Source organism: Myxine glutinosa, chromosome 1 (assembly GCF_964187855.1).
Source record: "Myxine glutinosa chromosome 1, kmMyxGlut1.1, whole genome shotgun sequence".
Taxonomy (NCBI): Eukaryota; Metazoa; Chordata; class Myxini; order Myxiniformes; family Myxinidae; genus Myxine; species Myxine glutinosa.
In genome coordinates, this window is record NC_136261.1 from 151,234,587 (window position 1) to 151,253,829 (window position 19,243).

General features: G+C 32.3%; 10 non-coding genes across 10 annotated transcripts; all 10 read right to left on the reverse strand.

The window, feature by feature from the left end:
- Positions 1 to 402: 402 nt before the first annotated feature.
- Positions 403 to 476, reverse strand: TRNAC-GCA (transfer RNA cysteine (anticodon GCA)). Its single transcript has one exon. It is a non-coding gene; the product is annotated as a tRNA-Cys (tRNA).
- A 3,785-nt stretch (positions 477 to 4,261) lies between these two features.
- TRNAC-GCA (transfer RNA cysteine (anticodon GCA)) lies at positions 4,262 to 4,333 on the reverse strand. Its single transcript has one exon. It is a non-coding gene; the product is annotated as a tRNA-Cys (tRNA).
- Positions 4,334 to 5,226: 893 nt separating this feature from the next.
- TRNAC-GCA (transfer RNA cysteine (anticodon GCA)) lies at positions 5,227 to 5,298 on the reverse strand. The gene has a single exon. It is a non-coding gene; the product is annotated as a tRNA-Cys (tRNA).
- Positions 5,299 to 9,076: 3,778 nt separating this feature from the next.
- TRNAC-GCA (transfer RNA cysteine (anticodon GCA)) lies at positions 9,077 to 9,148 on the reverse strand. The gene has a single exon. It is a non-coding gene; the product is annotated as a tRNA-Cys (tRNA).
- Positions 9,149 to 11,963: 2,815 nt separating this feature from the next.
- On the reverse strand, positions 11,964 to 12,035 carry TRNAC-GCA (transfer RNA cysteine (anticodon GCA)). The gene has a single exon. It is a non-coding gene; the product is annotated as a tRNA-Cys (tRNA).
- Positions 12,036 to 12,926: 891 nt separating this feature from the next.
- Positions 12,927 to 12,998, reverse strand: TRNAC-GCA (transfer RNA cysteine (anticodon GCA)). The gene has a single exon. It is a non-coding gene; the product is annotated as a tRNA-Cys (tRNA).
- An 892-nt stretch (positions 12,999 to 13,890) lies between these two features.
- On the reverse strand, positions 13,891 to 13,962 carry TRNAC-GCA (transfer RNA cysteine (anticodon GCA)). Its single transcript has one exon. It is a non-coding gene; the product is annotated as a tRNA-Cys (tRNA).
- A 1,850-nt stretch (positions 13,963 to 15,812) lies between these two features.
- On the reverse strand, positions 15,813 to 15,884 carry TRNAC-GCA (transfer RNA cysteine (anticodon GCA)). The gene has a single exon. It is a non-coding gene; the product is annotated as a tRNA-Cys (tRNA).
- Positions 15,885 to 16,797: 913 nt separating this feature from the next.
- TRNAC-GCA (transfer RNA cysteine (anticodon GCA)) lies at positions 16,798 to 16,869 on the reverse strand. Its single transcript has one exon. It is a non-coding gene; the product is annotated as a tRNA-Cys (tRNA).
- Positions 16,870 to 18,721: 1,852 nt separating this feature from the next.
- Positions 18,722 to 18,793, reverse strand: TRNAC-GCA (transfer RNA cysteine (anticodon GCA)). Its single transcript has one exon. It is a non-coding gene; the product is annotated as a tRNA-Cys (tRNA).
- Between the last annotated feature and the right edge of the window lie 450 nt (positions 18,794 to 19,243).

The following is a 19,243-nucleotide window of genomic DNA, read 5'->3' on the forward strand; positions in this document are numbered from 1 at the left end:
GACTCCTCTGTTTTGTTTTTTCTTCCCTTCTCCATCGTTGTCATTCAAAAATAATTGTTCTTCAAAATGCACACCAGTCTTTTGATGGACACATTGGCAATAATGAGTGACATTTTCAGGAAGAATACAAAAGTCTCGATTTAAAAATAAGCTGCTGTTGATATCTCATCAAAAAAAAGTCAAGTTGTCGACGTAAGAATCTTTTAATAATTTGCATACAATTTGTTTTTAAGTTATTTGCAAATACAAAGCTGCATTGCAATTCCAATACTGCATATTCTTTCATTATTTATTTTGAAAAGGTGTTAAATGAAGCCAACATCAACATTCATCACAGATTTCACAAATACTCCTTTGAATTTGTTGAATTTCATGAAAATATTGCTATCGAAAACTTGAGAATGAAGTGGACACTCAGATTCGAACTGAGGACATTTTGAACTGCAGTCAAATACTCTACCACTGAGCTATATCCCTCATTATATTAAAAAAAGTTCTACAAGCTTTTCATGAAGCAATCAGTGTGTACTTTCCTTTCTTTTTATTGTTTATTTTTGCCTTTTGGCTGGTTTCTTTCTTTCACTTTCCTCATGATACTTTTCTTCCCTTTCAGTTGCTGAAAGTGCATTCTCATGTTTGTGCATTTCATTGAAATCATTTCCATTGCAAGATTTGGAGTTTAATGTTCATATTACTTTTATCGACACAGCTGTCAAATTCTATTTTTTTGTTCCCTTCACGGGACATGAGTTTCTGAAAATTCCTTCCTTTATCCAAACAAATATGTGTTTTGGAAAATGTTTTCCTGATGAAAAACAACGAGAAAAGATGATACACCAGAGATATAGAATTACATCCACAGCCGTCACATTCTGTTTCTTTAACTGAAAATAAAACGTTGTTCTGCAAATGTGTTTTTGAGGAAGAAGTTCGCCAAACAATAACAAATTATTTCAATAAGCGGACTCCTCTGTTTGTTTTTTCTTCCCTTCTCCATCGTTGTCATTCAAAAATAATTGTTCTTCAAAATGCACACTAGTCTTTTTAATGGACACATTGGCAATAATGAGTGACATTTTCATAAATAATACAAAAGTCTCGATTTAAAAATAAGCTGCTGTTGATATCTCAGCAAAAAAAAAGTCAAGTTGTCGACGTAAGAATCTTTTAATCATTTGCATACAATTTGTTTTCAAATCATTTGCAAATACAAAGCTACATTGCAAATCCAATTCTGCATATTCTTTCATTATTTATTTTGAAAAGGTGTTAAATGAAGCCAACATCAACATTCATCACAGATTTCACAAACACTCCTTTGAATTTGTTGAATTTCATGAAAATATTATTATCAAAAAGTTGAGAATGATGGGGACACTCAGATTTGAACTGACGACATTTTGAACTGCGATCAAATGCTCTACCACTGAGCTGTATCCCCTCTTGATAACACAAAGTTCTACAAGCTTTTCATGAAGCAATCAGTGTGTACTTTCCTTTCTTTTTATTGTTTATTTTTGCCTTTTTGCTGGTTTCTTTGTTTCGCTTTCCTCATGATACTTTTCATCCCTTTCAGTTGCTGAAAGTGCATTCTAAAGTTTATGCATTTCATTGAAATCATTTCCATTGCAAGATGTGGAGTTTAATGTCCATATTACTTTTATTTCCACAGCTGTCAAATACTATTTTTATGTTCCCTTCATCAGAGATGAGTTTCTGAAAATTCCCACCTTTATCCAAACAAATATGTGTTTTCGAAAATGTTTTCCTGATGAAAAAAAACGAGAAACGATTACATACCAGAGATACAGAATTACATCCACAGCAGTCACATTCTGTTTCTTTAACTCAAAATAAAATGTTGTGCTGCAAATGTGTTTTTCAGGAAGAAGTTCGCCAAACAATGACAAATTATTTCAATGAGCGGACTCCTCTGTTTGTTTTTTCTTCCCTTCTCCATCGTTGTCATTCAAAAATAATTGTTCTTCAAAATGCACACCAGTCTTTTGATGGACACATTGGCAATAAAGAGTGACATTTTCATGAAGAATACAAAAGTCTCGATTTAAAAATAAGCTGCTGTTGATATCTCAGCAAAAAAAAAGTCAAGTTGTCGACGTAAGAGTCTTTTAATAATTTGCATACAATTTGTTTTTAAATTATTTGCAAATACAAAGCGACATTGCAATTCCAATTCTGCATATTCTTTCATTATTTATTTTGACAAGGTGTTCAATGAAGCCAACATCAACATTCATTAAATATTTCACAAATATTCCTTTGAATTTGTTGAATTTCATGAAAATATTGCTGTCAAAAAGTTGAGAATGAAGGGGACATTCAGATTCGAACTGAGAACATTTTGAACTGCAGTCAAATGCTCTACCACTGAGCGATATCCCCTCTTCATAAAAATAAAATTTCTACAAGCTTTCCATGAAGCAATCAGTGTGTACTTTCCTTTCTTTTTATTGTTTATTTTTGCCTTTTGGCTGGTTTCTTTGTTTCGCTTTCCTCATGATACTTTTCTTCCCTTTCAGTTGCTGAAAGTGCATTCTCATGTTTGTGCATTTCATTGAAATCATTTCCATTCCAAGATTTGGAGTTTAATGTTCATATTACTTTTATCTCCACAGCTGTCAAATTCTATTTTTATGTTCCCCGAATGGGAGATGAGTTTCTGAAAATTCCCACCTTTATCCAAACAAATATGTGTTTTGGACAATGTTTTCCTGATGAAAAAAAACGAGAAAAGATTACACACCAGAGATATAGAATTACATCCACAGCAGTCACATTCTGTTTTTTTAACTGAAAATAAAATGTTGTGCTGCAAATGTGTTTTTGAGGAAGAAGTTCACCAAACAATGACAAATTATTTCAAAAAGCGGACTCCTCTGTTTTGTTTTTTCTTCCCTTCTCTATCGTTGTCATTCAAAAATAATTGTTCTTCAAAATGCACACCAGTCTTTTGATGGACACATTGGCAATAATGAGTGACATTTTCATAAAGAAAAGAAAAGTCTCGATTTAAAAATAAGCTGATGTTGACATCTCAGCAAAAAAAAAGTCAAGTTGTCGACGTAAGAGTGTTTTAATAATTTGCATGCAATTTGTTTTTAAATTATTTGCAAATACAAAGCTGCATTGCAATTCCAATTGTGCATATTCTTTCATTATTTAATTTGAAAAGGTGTTAAATGAAGCCAACATCAACATTCATCACAGATTTCACAAATTCTCCTTTGAATTTGTTGAATTTCATGAAAATATTGCTATCGAAAAGTTGAGAATGAAGTGGACACTCATATTCGAACTGAGGACATTTTGAACTCCAGTCAAATGCTCCACCACTGAGCTATATCCCCTCACTACAAAAAAAAAAGTTCTACAAGCTTTTCATGAAGCAATCAGTGTGTACTTACCTTTCTTTTTATTGTTTATTTTTGCCTTTTGGCTGGTATCTTTCTTTCGCTTTCCTCATGATACTTTTCTTCCCTTTCAGTTGCTGAAAGTGCATTCTCATGTTTGTGCATTTCATTGAAATCATTTCCATTGCAAGATTTGGAGTTTAATGTTCATATTACTTTTATCTCCACAGTTGTCATATTCTATTTTTATGTTCCCTTCACGGGAGATGAGTTTCTGAAAATTCCTTCCTTTATCCAAACAAATATGTGTTTTTGAAAATGTTTTCCTGATGAAAAACAACGAGAAAAGATGATACACCAGAGATTTCGAATTACATCCACAGCAGTCACATTCTGTTTCTTTAACTGAAAATAAAACGTTGTTCTGCAAATGTGTTTTTGAGGAAGAAGTTCGCCAAACAATAACAAATTATTTCAATAAGCGGACTCCTCTGTTTGTTTTTTCTTCCCTTCTCCATCGTTGTCATTCAAAAATAATTGTTCTTCAAAATGCACACAAGTCTTTTTAATGGACACATTGGCAATAATGAGTGACATTTTCATAAATAATACAAAAGTCTCGATTTAAAAATAAGCTGCTGTTGGTATCTCAGCAAAAAAAAAGTCAAGTTGTCGACGTAAGAATCTTTTAATCATTTGCATACAATTTGTTTTCAAATCATTTGCAAATACAAAGCTACATTGCAATTCCAATTCTGCATATTCTTTCATTATTTATTTTGAAAAGGTGTTAAATGAAGCCAACATCAACATTCATCACAGATTTCACAAACACTCCTTTGAAATTGTTGAATTGCATTAAAATATTATTATCAAAAAGTTGAGAATGATGGGGACACTCAGATTTCAACTGAGGACATGTTGAGCTGCAGTCAAATGCTCTACCACTGAGCTATATCCCCTTCTTGATAAAAATTAACGTTCTACAAGCTTTTCATGAAGCAATCAGTGTGTACTTTCCTTTCTTTTTCGTGTTTATTTTTGCCTTTTTGCTGGTTTCTTTGTTTTGCTTTCCTCATGATACTTTTCTTCCCTTTCAGTTGCTGAAAGTGCATTCTAATGTTTATTCATTTCATTGAAATCATTTCCATTGCAAGATTTGGAGTTTAATGGTCATATTACTTTTATCTCCACAGCTGTCAAATTCTATTTTTATGTTCCCTTCATGGGAGATGAGTTTCTGAAAATTCCCACATTTATCCAAACAAATATGTGTTTTGGAAAATGTATTCCTGATGAAAAAAAACGAGAAACGATTACATACCAGAGATACAGAATTACATCCACAGCAGTCACATTCTGTTTCTTTAACTCAAAAGAAAATGTTGTGCTGCAAATGTGTTTTTGAGGAAGAAGTTCGCCAAACAATGACAAATTATTTCAATAAGTGGACTCCTCTGTTTGTTTTTTCTTCCCTTCTCCATCGTTGTCATTCAAAAATAATTGTTCTTCAAAATGCACACCAGTCTTTTGATGGACACATTGGCAAAAAAGAGTGACATTTTCATGAAGAATACAAAAGTCTCGATTTAAAAATAAGCTGCTGTTGATATCTCAGCAAAAAAAAAGTAAAGTTGTCCACGTAAGAGTCTTTTAATAATTTGCATACAATTTGTTTTTAAATTATTTGCAAATACAAAGCTACATTGCAATTAATATTCTGCATATTCTTTCATTATTTATTTTGAAAAGGTGTTAAATGAAGTCAACATCAACATTCATCAATTATTTCACAAATACTCCTTTGAATTTGCTGAATTTCATGAAAATATTGTTGTAAAAAAGTTGAGAATGAAGGGGACACTCAGATTCGAACTGAGGACATTTTGAACTGCAGTCAAATACTCTACCACTGAGCTATATCCCCTCATTATAAACAAAAAAGTTCTACAAGCTTTTCATGAAGCAATCAGTGTGTACTTTCCTTTCTTTTGATTGTTTATTTTTGCCTTTTTGCTGGTTTCTTTGTTTCGCTTTCCTCATGATACTTTTCTTCCCTTTCAGTTGCTGAAAGTGCATTCTAATGTGTATTCATTTCATTGAAATCATTTCCATTGCAAGATTTGGAGTTTAATGTTCATATTACTTTCATCTCCACAGCTGTCAAATTCTATTTTTATGTTCCCTTCATGGGATATGAGTTTCTGAAAATTCCCACCTTTATCCAAACAAATATCTGTTTTGGAAAATGTTTTCCTGATGAAAAAAACCCAGAAAAGATGATACACCAGAGATACAAAATTACATCCACAGCAGTCACATTCTGTTTCTTTAACTCAAAATAAAATGTTGTGCTGCAAATGTGTTTTTGAGGAAGTTTGCCAAACAATGACAAATTATTTCAAAAAGCGGACTCCTCTGTTTTGTTTTTTCTTCCCTTCTCCATCGTTGTCATTCAAAAATAATTGTTCTTCAAAATGCACACCAGTCTTTTGATGGACACATTGGCAATAATGAGTGACATTTTCATAAATAATACAAAAGTCTCGATTTAAAAATAAGCTGCTGTTGATATCTCAGCAAAAAAAAGTCAAGTTGTCGACATAAGAATCTTTTAATCATTTGCATACAATTTGTTTTCAAATCATTTGCAAATACAAAGCTACATTGCAAATCCAATTCTGCATATTCTTTCATTATTTATTTTGAAAAGGTGTTAAATGAAGCCAACATCAACATTCATTACAGATTTCACAAACACTCCTTTGAAATTGTTGAATTGCATTAAAATATTATTATCAAAAAGTTGAGAATGATGGGGACACTCAGATTTCAACTGAGGACATGTTGAACTGCAGTCAAATGCTCTACCACTGAGCTATATCCCCTTCTTGATAAAAATAAACGTTCTACAAGCTTTTCATGAAGCAATCAGTGTGTACTTTCCTTTCTTTTTCGTGTTTATTTTTGCCTTTTTGCTGGTTTCTTTGTTTCGCTTTCCTCATGATACTTTTCTTCCCTTTCAGTTGCTGAAAGTGCATTCTAATGTTTATTCATTTCATTGAAATCATTTCCATTGCAAGATTTGGAGTTTAATGTTCATATTGCTTTTATCTCCACAGCTGTCAAATTCTATTTTTATGTTCCCTTCATGGGAGATGAGTTTCTGAAAATTCCCACATTTATCCAAACAAATATGTGTTTTGGAAAATGTTTTCCTGATGAAAAAAAACGAGAAACGATTACACACCAGAGATACAGAATTACATCCACAGCAGTCACATTCTGTTTCTTTAACTCAAAATAAAATGTTGTGCTGCAAATGTGTTTTTGAGGAAGAAGTTCACCAAACAATGACAAATTATCTCAATAAGCGGACTCCTCTGTTTGTTTTTTCTTCCCTTCTCCATCGTTGTCATTCAAAAATAATTGTTCTTCAAAATGCACACCAGTCTTTTGATGGACACATTGGCAATAATGAGTGACATTTTCAGGAAGAATACAAAAGTCTTGTTTTAAAAATAAGCTGCTGTTGATATCTCATCCAGAAAAGTCAAGTTGTCGACGTAAGAGTCTTTTAATAATTTGCATACAATTTGTTTTTAAATTATTTGCAAATACAAAGCGACATTGCAATTCCAATTCTGCATATTCTTTCATTATTTATTTTGACAAGGTGTTCAATGAAGCCAACATCAACATTCATCAAAATTTCACAAATACTCCTTTGAATTTGTTGAATTTCATGAAAATATTGCTGTCAAAAAGTTGAGAATGAAGGGGACACTCAGATTCGAATTGAGAACATTTTGAACTGCAGTCAAATGCTCTACCACTGAGCGATATCCCCTCTTCATAAAAATAAAATTTCTACAAGCTTTCCATGAAGCAATCAGTGTGTACTTTCCTTTCTTTTTATTGTTTATTTTTGCCTTTTGGCTGGTTTCTTTGTTTCGCTTTCCTCATGATACTTTTCTTCCCTTTCAGTTGCTGAAAGTGCATTCTCATGTTTGTGCATTTCATTGAAATCATTTCCATTCCAAGATTTGGAGTTTAATGTTCATATTACTTTTATCTCCACAGCTGTCAAATTCTATTTTTATGTTCCCCGAATGGGAGATGAGTTTCTGAAAATTCCCACCTTTATCCAAACAAATATGTGTTTTGGACAATGTTTTCCTGATGAAAAAAAACGAGAAAAGATTACACACCAGAGATATAGAATTACATCCACAGCAGTCACATTCTGTTTTTTTAACTGAAAATAAAATGTTGTGCTGCAAATGTGTTTTTGAGGAAGAAGTTCGCCAAACAATGACAAATTATTTCAAAAAGCGGACTCCTCTGTTTTGTTTTTTCTTCCCTTCTCCATCGTTGTCATTCAAAAATAATTGTTCTTCAAAATGCACACCAGTCTTTTGATGGACACATTGGCAATAATGAGTGACATTTTCATAAAGAAAAGAAAGTCTCGATTTAAAAATAAGCTGATGTTGACATCTCAGCAAAAAAAAAGTCAAGTTGTCGACGTAAGTGTTTTAATAATTTGCATGCAATTTGTTTTTAAATTATTTGCAAATACAAAGCTGCATTGCAATTCCAATTGTGCATATTCTTTCATTATTTAATTTGAAAAGGTGTTAAATGAAGCCAACATCAACATTCATCACAGATTTCACAAATTCTCCTTTGAATTTGTTGAATTTCATGAAAATATTGCTATCGAAAAGTTGAGAATGAAGTGGACACTCATATTCGAACTGAGGACATTTTGAACTCCAGTCAAATGCTCCACCACTGAGCTATATCCCCTCACTATAAAAAAAAAAGTTCTACAAGCTTTTCATGAAGCAATCAGTGTGTACTTACCTTTCTTTTTATTGTTTATTTTTGCCTTTTGGCTGGTATCTTTCTTTCGCTTTCCTCATGATACTTTTCTTCCCTTTCAGTTGCTGAAAGTGCATTCTCATGTTTGTGCATTTCATTGAAATCATTTCCATTGCAAGATTTGGAGTTTAATGTTCATATTACTTTTATCTCCACAGTTGTCATATTCTATTTTTATGTTCCCTTCACGGGAGATGAGTTTCTGAAAATTCCTTCCTTTATCCAAACAAATATGTGTTTTTGAAAATGTTTTCCTGATGAAAAACAACGAGAAAAGATGATACACCAGAGATTTCGAATTACATCCACAGCAGTCACATTCTGTTTCTTTAACTGAAAATAAAACGTTGTTCTGCAAATGTGTTTTTGAGGAAGAAGTTCGCCAAACAATAACAAATTATTTCAATAAGCGGACTCCTCTGTTTGTTTTTTCTTCCCTTCTCCATCGTTGTCATTCAAAAATAATTGTTCTTCAAAATGCACACAAGTCTTTTTAATGGACACATTGGCAATAATGAGTGACATTTTCATAAATAATACAAAAGTCTCGATTTAAAAATAAGCTGCTGTTGATATCTCAGCAAAAAAAAAGTCAAGTTGTCGACGTAAGAATCTTTTAATCATTTGCATACAATTTGTTTTCAAATCATTTGTAAATACAAAGCTACATTGCAATTCCAATTCTGCATATTCTTTCATTATTTATTTTGAAAAGGTGTTAAATGAAGCCAACATCAACATTCATCAATTATTTCACAAATACTCCTTTGAATTTGCTGAATTTCATGAAAATATTGTTGTAAAAAAGTTGAGAATGAAGGGGAGACTCAGATTTGAACTGAGGACATTTTGAACTGCAGTCAAACACTCTACCACTGAGCTATATCCCCTCATTATAAAAAAAAAAGTTCTACAAGCTTTTCATGAAGCAATCAGTGTGTACTTTCCTTTCTTTTGATTGTTTATTTTTGCCTTTTTGCTGGTTTCTTTGTTTCGCTTTCCTCATGATACTTTTCTTCCCTTTCAGTTGCTGAAAGTGCATTCTAATGTGTATTCATTTCATTGAAATCATTTCCATTGCAAGATTTGGAGTTTAATGTTCATATTACTTTCATCTCCACAGCTGTCAAATTCTATTTTTATGTTCCCTGGATGGGAGATGAGTTTCTGAAAATTCCCACCTTTATCCAAACAAATATCTGTTTTGGAAAATGTTTTCCTGATGAAAAAAACCCAGAAAAGATGATACACCAGAGATACAAAATTACATCCACAGCAGTCACATTCTGTTTCTTTAACTCAAAATAAAATGTTGTGCTGCAAATGTGTTTTTGAGGAAGTTTGCCAAACAATGACAAATTATTTCAAAAAGCGGCCTCCTCTGTTTTGTTTTTTCTTCCCTTCTCCATCGTTGTCATTCAAAAATAATTGTTCTTCAAAATGCACACCAGTCTTTTGATGGACACATTGGCAATAATGAGTGACATTTTCAGGAACAATACAAAAGTCTCGATTTAAAAATAAGCTGCTGTTGATATCTCATCAAAAAAAGTCAAGTTGTCGACGTAAGAATCTTTTAATAATTTGCATACAATTTGTTTTTAAATTATTTGCAAATACAAAGCTGCATTGCAATTCCAATACTGCATATTCTTTCATTATTTATTTTGAAAAGGTGTTAAATGAAGCCAACATCCACATTCATCACAGATTTCACAAATACTTCTTTGAATTTGTTGAATTTCATGAAAATATTGCTATTGAAAAGTTGAGAATGAAGTGAGACACTCAGATTCGAACTGAGGACATTTATGAACTTGCAGTCAAATACTCTACCACTGAGCTATATCCCCTCATTATAATAAAAAAAAGTTCTACAAGCTTTTCATGAAGCAATCAGTGTGTACTTTCCTTTCTTTTTATTGTTTATTTTTGCCTTTTGGCTGGTTTCTTTCTTTCACTTTCCTCATGATACTTTTCTTCCCTTTCAGTTGCTGAAAGTGCATTCTCATGTTTGTGCATTTCATTGAAATCATTTCCATTGCAAGATTTGGAGTTTAATGTTCATATTACTTTTATCGACACAGCTGTCAAATTCTATTTTTTTGTTCCCTTCACGGGAGATGAGTTTCTGAAAATTCCTTCCTTTATCCAAACAAATATGTGTTTTGGAAAATGTTTTCCTGATGAAAAACAACGAGAAAAGATTATACACCAGAGATATATAATTGCATCCACAGCAGTCACATTCTGTTTCTTTAACTGAAAATAAAATGTTGTGCTGCAAATGTGTTTTTGAGGAAGAAGTCCGCCAAACAATAACAAATTATTTCAACAAGCGGACTCCTCTGTTTGTTTTTTCTTCCCTTCTCCATCGTTGTCATTCAAAAATAATTGCTCTTCAAAATGCACACCAGTCTTTTGATGGACACATTGGCAATAATGAGTGACATTTTCATGAAGAATACAAAAGTCTCCATTTAAAAATAAGCTGCTGTTGATATCTCAGCAAAAAAAGTCAAGTTGTCGACGTAAGAGTCTTTTAATAATTTGCATACAATTTGTTTTTAAATTATTTGCAAATACAAAGCTACATTGCAATTCCAATTCTGCATATTCTTTCATTATTTAATTTGAAAAGGTGTTAAATGAAGCCAACATCAACATTCATCACAGATTTCACAAATTCTCCTTTGAATTTGTTGAATTTCATGAAAATATTGCTATCGAAAAGTTGAGAATGAAGTGGACACTCATATTCGAACTGAGGACATTTTGAACTCCAGTCAAATGCTCCACCACTGAGCTATATCCCCTCATTATAAAAAAAAAAGTTCTACAAGCTTTTCATGAAGCAATCAGTGTGTACTTTCCTTTCTTTTGATTGTTTATTTTTGCCTTTTTGCTGGTTTCTTTGTTTCGCTTTCCTCATGATACTTTTCTTCCCTTTCAGTTGCTGAAAGTGCATTATAATGTTTATTCATTTCATTGAATTCATTTCCATTGCAAGATTTGGAGTTTAATGTTCATATTACTTTCATCTCCACAGCTGTCAAATTCTATTTTTATGTTCCCTGGATGGGAGATGAGTTTCTGAAAATTCCCACCTTTATCCAAACAAATATCTGTTTTGGAAAATGTTTTCCTGATGAAAAAAACCCAGAAAAGATGATACACCAGAGATACAAAATTACATCCACAGCAGTCACATTCTGTTTCTTTAACTCAAAATTAAATGTTGTGCTGCAAATGTGTTTTTGAGGAAGTTTGCCAAACAATGACAAATTATTTCAAAAAGCGGACTCCTCTGTTTTGTTTTTTCTTCCCTTCTCCATCGTTGTCATTCAAAAATAATTGTTCTTCAAAATGCACACCAGTCTTTTGATGGACACATTGGCAATAATGAGTGACATTTTCATGAACAATACAAAAGTCTCGATTTAAAAATAAGCTGCTGTTGATATCTCATCAAAAAAAAGTCAAGTTGTCGACGTAAGAATCTTTTAATAATTTGCATACAATTTGTTTTTAAATTATTTGCAAATACAAAGCTGCATTGCAATTCCAATACTGCATATTCTTTCATTATTTATTTTGAAAAGGTGTTAAATGAAGCCAACATCAACATTCATCACAGATTTCACAAATACTCCTTTGAATTTGTTGAATTTCATGAAAATATTGCTATCGAAAAGTTGAGAATGAAGTGGACACTCAGATTCGAACTGAGGACATTTTAAACTGCAGTCAAATACTCTACCACTGAGCTATATCCCCTCATTATAATAAAAAAAAGTTCTACAAGCTTTTCATGAAGCAATCAGTGTGTACTTTCCTTTCTTTTTATTGTTTATTTTTGCCTTTTGGCTGGTTTCTTTCTTTCACTTTCCTCATGATACTTTTCTTCCCTTTCAGTTGCTGAAAGTGCATTCTCATGTTTGTGCATTTCATTGAAATCATTTCCATTGCAAGATTTGGAGTTTAATGTTCATATTACTTTTATCTCCACAGCTGTCAAATTCTATTTTTATGTTAACTTCATGGGAGATGAGTTTCTGAAAATTCTCACCTTTATCCAAACAAATATCTGTTTTGGAAAATGTTTTCCTGATGAAAAAAACCGAGAAAAGATTATACACCAGAGATACAAAATTACATCCACAGCAGTCACATTCTGTTTCTTTAACTCAAAATAAAATGTTGTGCTGCAAATGTGTTTTTGAGGAAGTTCGCCAAACAATGACAAATTATTTCAAAAAGCGGACTCCTCTGTTTTGTTTTTTCTTCCCTTCTCCATCGTTGTCATTCAAAAATAATTGTTCTTCAAAATGCACACCAGTCTTTTGATGGACACATTGGCAATAATGAGTGACATTTTCATGAAGAATATAAAAGTCTCGATTTAAAAATAAGCTGATGTTGATATCTCAGCAAAAAAAAAGTCAAGTTGTCGACGTAAGAGTCTTTTAATAATTTGCATGCAATTTGTTTTTAAATTATTTGCAAACACAAAGCTACATTGCAATTCATATTCTGCATATTCTTTCATTATTTATTTTGAAAAGGTGTTTAATGAAGCCAACATCAACATTCATCACAGATTTCACAAATGCTCCTTTGAATTTGTTGAATTTCATGAAAATGTTGCTGTCAAGAAGTTGAGAATGAAGGGGACACTCAGATTCGAACTGAGGACATTTTGAACTGCAGTCAAATGCTCTACCACTGAGCTATATCCCCTCTTCATAAAAATAAAAGTTCTACAAGCTTTTCATGAAGCAATCAGTGTGTACTTTCCTTTCTTTCTATTGTTTATTTTTGCCTTTTGGCTGGTTTCTTTGTTTCGCTTTCCTCACGATACTTTTCTTCCCTTTCAGTTGCTGAAAGTGCATTCTCATATTTGTGCATTTCATTGAAAACATTTCCATTGCAAGATTTGGAGTTTAATCTTCATATTACTTTTATCTCCACAGCTGTCAAATTCTATTTTTATGTTCACTTCATGGGAGATGAGTTCCTGAAAATTCCTTCCTTTATCCAAACAAATATGTGTTTTTGAAAATGTTTTCCTGATGAAAAACAACGAGAAAAGATTATACACCAGAGATATATAATTACATCCACAGCAGTCACATTCTGTTTCTTTAACTGAAAATAAAATGTTGTGCTGCAAATGTGTTTTTGAGGAGGAAGTCCGCCAAACAATAACAAATTATTTCAACAAGCGGACTCCTCTGTTTGTTTTTTCTTCCCTTCTCCATCGTTGTCATTCAAAAATAATTGCTCTTCAAAATGCACACCAGTCTTTTGATGGACACATTGGCAATAATGAGTGACATTTTCATGAAGAATACAAAAGTCTCTATTTAAAAATAAGCTGCTGTTGATATCTCAGCAAAAAAAAAGTCAAGTTGTCGACGTAAGAGTCTTTTAATAATTTGCATACAATTTATTTTTAAATTATTTGCAAATACAAAGCTACATTGCAATTCATATTCTGCATATTCTTTCATTATTTATTTTGAAAAGGTGTTAAATGAAGCCAACATCAACATTCATCAAATATTTCACAAATACTCCTTTGAATTTGCTGAATTTCATGAAAATATTGTTGTAAAAAAGTTGAGAATGAAGGGGACACTCAGATTCGAACTGAGGACATCTTGAACTGCAGTCAAATACTCTACCACTGAGCTATATCCCCTCATTACAAAAAGAAAAGTTCTACAAGCTTTTCATGAAGCAATCAGTGTGTACTTTCCTTTCTTTTGATTGTTTATTTTTGCCTTTTTGCTGGTTTCTTTGTTTCGCTTTCCTCATGATACTTTTCTTCCCTTTCAGTTGCTGAAAGTGCATTCTAATGTTTGTGCATTTCATTGAAATCATTTCCATTGCAAGATTTGGAGTTTAATGTTCATATTACTTTTATCTCCACAGCTGTCAAATTCTATTTTTATGTTAACTTCACGGGAGATGAGTTTCTGAAAATTCCCACCTTTATCCAAACAAATATCTGTTTTGGAAAATGTTTTTCTGATGAAAAAAACCGAGAAAAGATGATACACCAGAGATACAAAATTACATCCACAGCAGTCACATTCTGTTTCTTTAACTCAAAATAAAATGTTGTACTGCAAATGTGTTTTTGAGGAAGTTCGCCAAACAATGACAAATTATTTCAAAAAGCGGACTCCTCTGTTTTGTTTTTTCTTCCCTTCTCCATCGTTGTCATTCAAAAATAATTGTTCTTCAAAATGCACACCAGTCTTTTGATGGACACATTGGCAATAAAGAGTGACATTTTCATGAAGAATACAAAAGTCTCGATTTAAAAATAAGCTGCTGTTGATATCTCAGGAAAAAAAAAGTCAAGTTGGCGACGTAAGAGTCTTAATAATTTGCATACAATTTGTTTTTAAATTATTTGCAAATACAAAGCTGCATTGCAATTCCAATTCTGCATATTCTTTCATTATTTAATTTGAAAAGGTGTTAAATGAAGCCAACATCCTCATTCATCACAGATTTCACAAATTCTCCTTTGAATTTGTTGCATTTCATGAAAATATTGCTATCGAAAAGTTGAGAATGAAGTGGACACTCATATTCGAACTGAGGACATTTTGAACTCCATTCAAATGCTCCACCACTGAGCTATATCCCCTCATTATAAAAAAAAAAGTTCTACAAGCTTTTCATGAAGCAATCAGTGTGTACTTACCTTTCTTTTTATTGTTTATTTTTGCCTTTTGGCTGGTATCTTTCTTTCGCTTTCCTCATGATACTTTTCTTCCCTTTCAGTTGCTGAAAGTGCATTCTAATGTTTATTCATTTCATTGAAATCATTTCCATTGCAAGATTTGGAGTTTAATGTTCATATTACTTTTATCTCCACAGCTGTCAAATTCTATTTTTATGTTCCCTTCATGGGAGATGAGTTTCTGAAAATTCTCACCTTTATCCAAACAAATATCTGTTTTGGAAAATGTTTTCCTGATGAAAAAAACCGAGAAAAGATTATACACCAGAGATACAAAATTACATCCACAGCAGTCACATTCTGTTTCTTTAACTCAAAATAAAATGTTGTGCTGCAAATGTGTTTTTGAGGAAGTTCGCCAAACAATGACAAATTATTTCAAAAAGCGGACTCCTCTGTTTTGTTTTTTCTTCCCTTCTCCATCGTTGTCATTCAAAAATAATTGTTCTTCAAAATGCACACCAGTCTTTTGATGGACACATTGGCAATAATGAGTGACATTTTCATGAAGAATATAAAAGTCTCGATTTAAAAATAAGCTGATGTTGATATCTCAGCAAAAAAAAAGTCAAGTTGTCGACGTAAGAGTCTTTTAATAATTTGCATGCAATTTGTTTTTAAATTATTTGCAAACACAAAGCTACATTGCAATTCATATTCTGCATATTCTTTCATTATTTATTTTGAAAAGGTGTTTAATGAAGCCAACATCAACATTCATCACAGATTTCACAAATGCTCCTTTGAATTTGTTGAATTTCATGAAAATGTTGCTGTCAAGAAGTTGAGAATGAAGGGGACACTCAGATTCGAACTGAGGACATTTTGAACTGCAGTCAAATGCTCTACCACTGAGCTATATCCCCTCTGCATAAAAATAAAATTTCTCAAGCTTTTTATGAAGCAATCAGTGTGTACTTTCCTTTCTCTTTATTGTTTATTTTTGCCTTTTGGCTGGTTTCTTTGTTTCGCTTTCCTCATGATACTTTTCTTCCCTTTCAGTTGCTGAAAGTGCATTCTCATGTTTGTGCATTTCATAGAAATCATTTCCATTGCAAGATTTGGAGTTTAATGTCCATATTACTTTTATATCCACAGCTGTCAAATACTATTTTTATGTTCCCTTAATGGGAGATGAGTTTCTGAAAATTCCTTCCTTTGTCCAAACAAATATGTGTTTTGGAAAATGTTTTCCTGATGAAAAACAATGAGAAAAGATTACACACTGTGGATACACACTGTGGATGCTGTGGATGCAGAATGACATCCACAGCAGTCACATTCTGTTTCTTTAACTGAAAATAAAATGTTGTGCTGCAAATGTGTTTTTGAGGAAGAAGTTCGCCAAACAATGACAAATTATTTCAATAAGCGGACTCCTCTGTTTGTTTTTTCTTCCCTTCTCCATCGTTGTCATTCAAATATAATTGTTCTTCAAAATGCACACCAGTCTTTTGATGGACACATTGGCAATAAAGAGTGACATTTTCATGAAGAATACAAAAGTCTCGATTTAAAAATAAGCTGCTGTTGATATCTCAGCAAAAAAAAAGTCAAGTTGTCGACGTAAGAGTCTTTTAATAATTTGCATACAATTTGTTTTTAAATTATTTGCAAATACAAAGCCACATTGCACTTCATATTCTGCATATTCTTTCATTATTTATTTTGAAAAGGTGTTAAATGAAGCCAACATCAACATTCATCAAAGATTTCACAAATACTCCTTTGAATTTGTTGAATTTCATGAAAATATTGTTGTAAAAAAGTTGAGAATGAAGGGGACACTCAGATTCGAACTGAGGACATTTTGAACTGCAGTCAAATGCTCTACCACTGAGCTATATCCCTCATTATTAAAAAAAAATTTCTACAAGCTTTTCATGAAGCAATCAGTGTGTACTTTCCTTTCTTTTGATTGTTTATTTTTGCCTTTTTGCTGGTTTCTTTGTTTCGCTTTCCTCATGATACTTTTCTTCCCTTTCAGTTGCTGAAAGTGCATTCTAATGTGTATTCATTTCATTGAAATCATTTCCATTGCAAGATTTGGAGTTTAATGTTCATATTACTTTTATCTCCACAGCTGTCAAATTCTATTTTTATGTTCCCTGGATGGGAGATGAGTTTCTGAAAATTCCTTCCTTTATCGAAACAAATATGTGTTTTGGAAAATGTTTTCCTGATGAACAAAAACGAGGAAAGATGATACACCAGAGATACAGAATTACATCCACAGCAGTCACATTCTGTTTCTTTAACTCAAAATAAAATGTTGTGCTGCAAATGTGTTTTTGAGGGAGAAGTTCGCCAAACAATGACAAATTATTTCAATAAGCGGCCCCATCTGTTTTGTTTTTTCTTCCCTTCTCCATCGTTGTCATTCAAAAATAATTGTTCTTCAAAATGCACACCAGTCTTTTGATGGACACATTGGCAATAATGAGTGACATTTTCAGGAAGAATACAAAAGTCTCGATTTAAAAATAAGCTGCTGTTGATATCTCAGCAAAAAAAAGTCAAGTTGTCGACTTAAGTCTTTTAATAATTTGCATACAATTTGTTTTCAAATTATTTGCAAATACAAAGCTGCATTGCAATCCCAATACTGCATATTCTTTCATTATTTATTTTGAAAAGGTGTTAAATGAAGCCAACATCAACATTCAGCACAGATTTCACAAATACTCCTTTGAATTTGTTGAATTTCATGAAAATATTGCTATCGAAAAGTTGAGAATGAAGTGGACACTCAGATTCGAACTGAGGACATTTATAAACTGCGGTCAAATGCTCTACCACTGAGCTATATCCCCTCTTGATAAAATAAAGTTCTACAAGCTTTTCATGAAGCAATCAGTTTCTACTTTCCTTTTTTTTTCGTGTTTATTTTTGCCTTTTTGCTGGTTTCTTTGTTTCGTTTTCCTCATGATACTTTTCTTCCCTTTCAGTTGCTGAAAGTGCATTCTAATGTTTGTGCATTTCATTGAAATCATTTCCATTGCAAGATTTGGAGTTTAATGTTCATATTACTTTTATCGACACAGCTGTCAAATTCTATTTTTTTGTTCCCTTCACGGGAGATGAGTTTCTGAAAATTCCTTCCTTTATCCAAACAAATATGTGTTTTTGAAAATGTTTTCCTGATGAAAAACAACGAGAAAAGATGACACACCAGAGATTTCGAATTACATCCACAGCAGTCACATTCTGTTTCTTTAACTGAAAATAAAACGTTGTTCTGCAAATGTGTTTTTGAGGAAGAAGTTCGCCAAACAATAACAAATTATTTTAATAAGCGGACTCCTCTGTTTGTTTTTTCTTCCCTTCTCCATCGTTGTCATTCAAAAATAATTGTTCTTCAAAATGCACACAAGTCTTTTTAATGGACACATTGGCAATAATGAGTGACATTTTCATAAATAATACAAAAGTCTCGATTTAAAAATAAGCTGCAGTTGATATCTCAGCAAAAAAAAGGTCAAGTTGTCGACGTAAGAATCTTTTAATCATTTGCATACAATTTGTTTTCAAATCATTTGCAAATACAAAGCTACATTGCAATTCCAATTCTGCATATTCTTTCATTATTTATTTTGAAAAGGTGTTAAATGAAGCCAACATCAACATTCATCACAGATTTCACAAACACTCCTTGGAATTGTTGAATTGCATTAAAATATTATTATCAAAAAGTTGAGAATGATGGGGACACTCAGATTTCAACTGAGGACATGTTGAGCTGCAGTCAAATGCTCTACCACTGAGCTATATCCCCTTCTTGATAAAAATTAACGTTCTACAAGCTTTTCATGAAGCAATCAGTTTGTACTTTCCTTTCTTTTTCGTGTTTATTTTTGCCTTTTTGCTGGTTTCTTTGTTTCGCTTTCCTCATGATACTTTTCTTCCCTTTCAGTTGCTGAAAGTGCATTCTAATGTGTATTCATTTCATTGAAATCATTTCCATTGCAAGATTTGGAGTTTAATGTTCATATTACTTTCATCTCCACAGCTGTCAAATTCTATTTTTATGTTCCCTGGATGGGAGATGAGTTTCTGAAAATTCCCACCTTTATCCAAACAAATATGTGTTTTGTAAAATGTTTTCCTGATGAACAAAAACGAGAAAAGATGATACACCAGAGATACAGAATTACATCCACAGCAGTCACATTCTGTTTCTTTAACTCAAAATAAAATGTTGTGCTGCAAATGTGTTTTTGAGGAA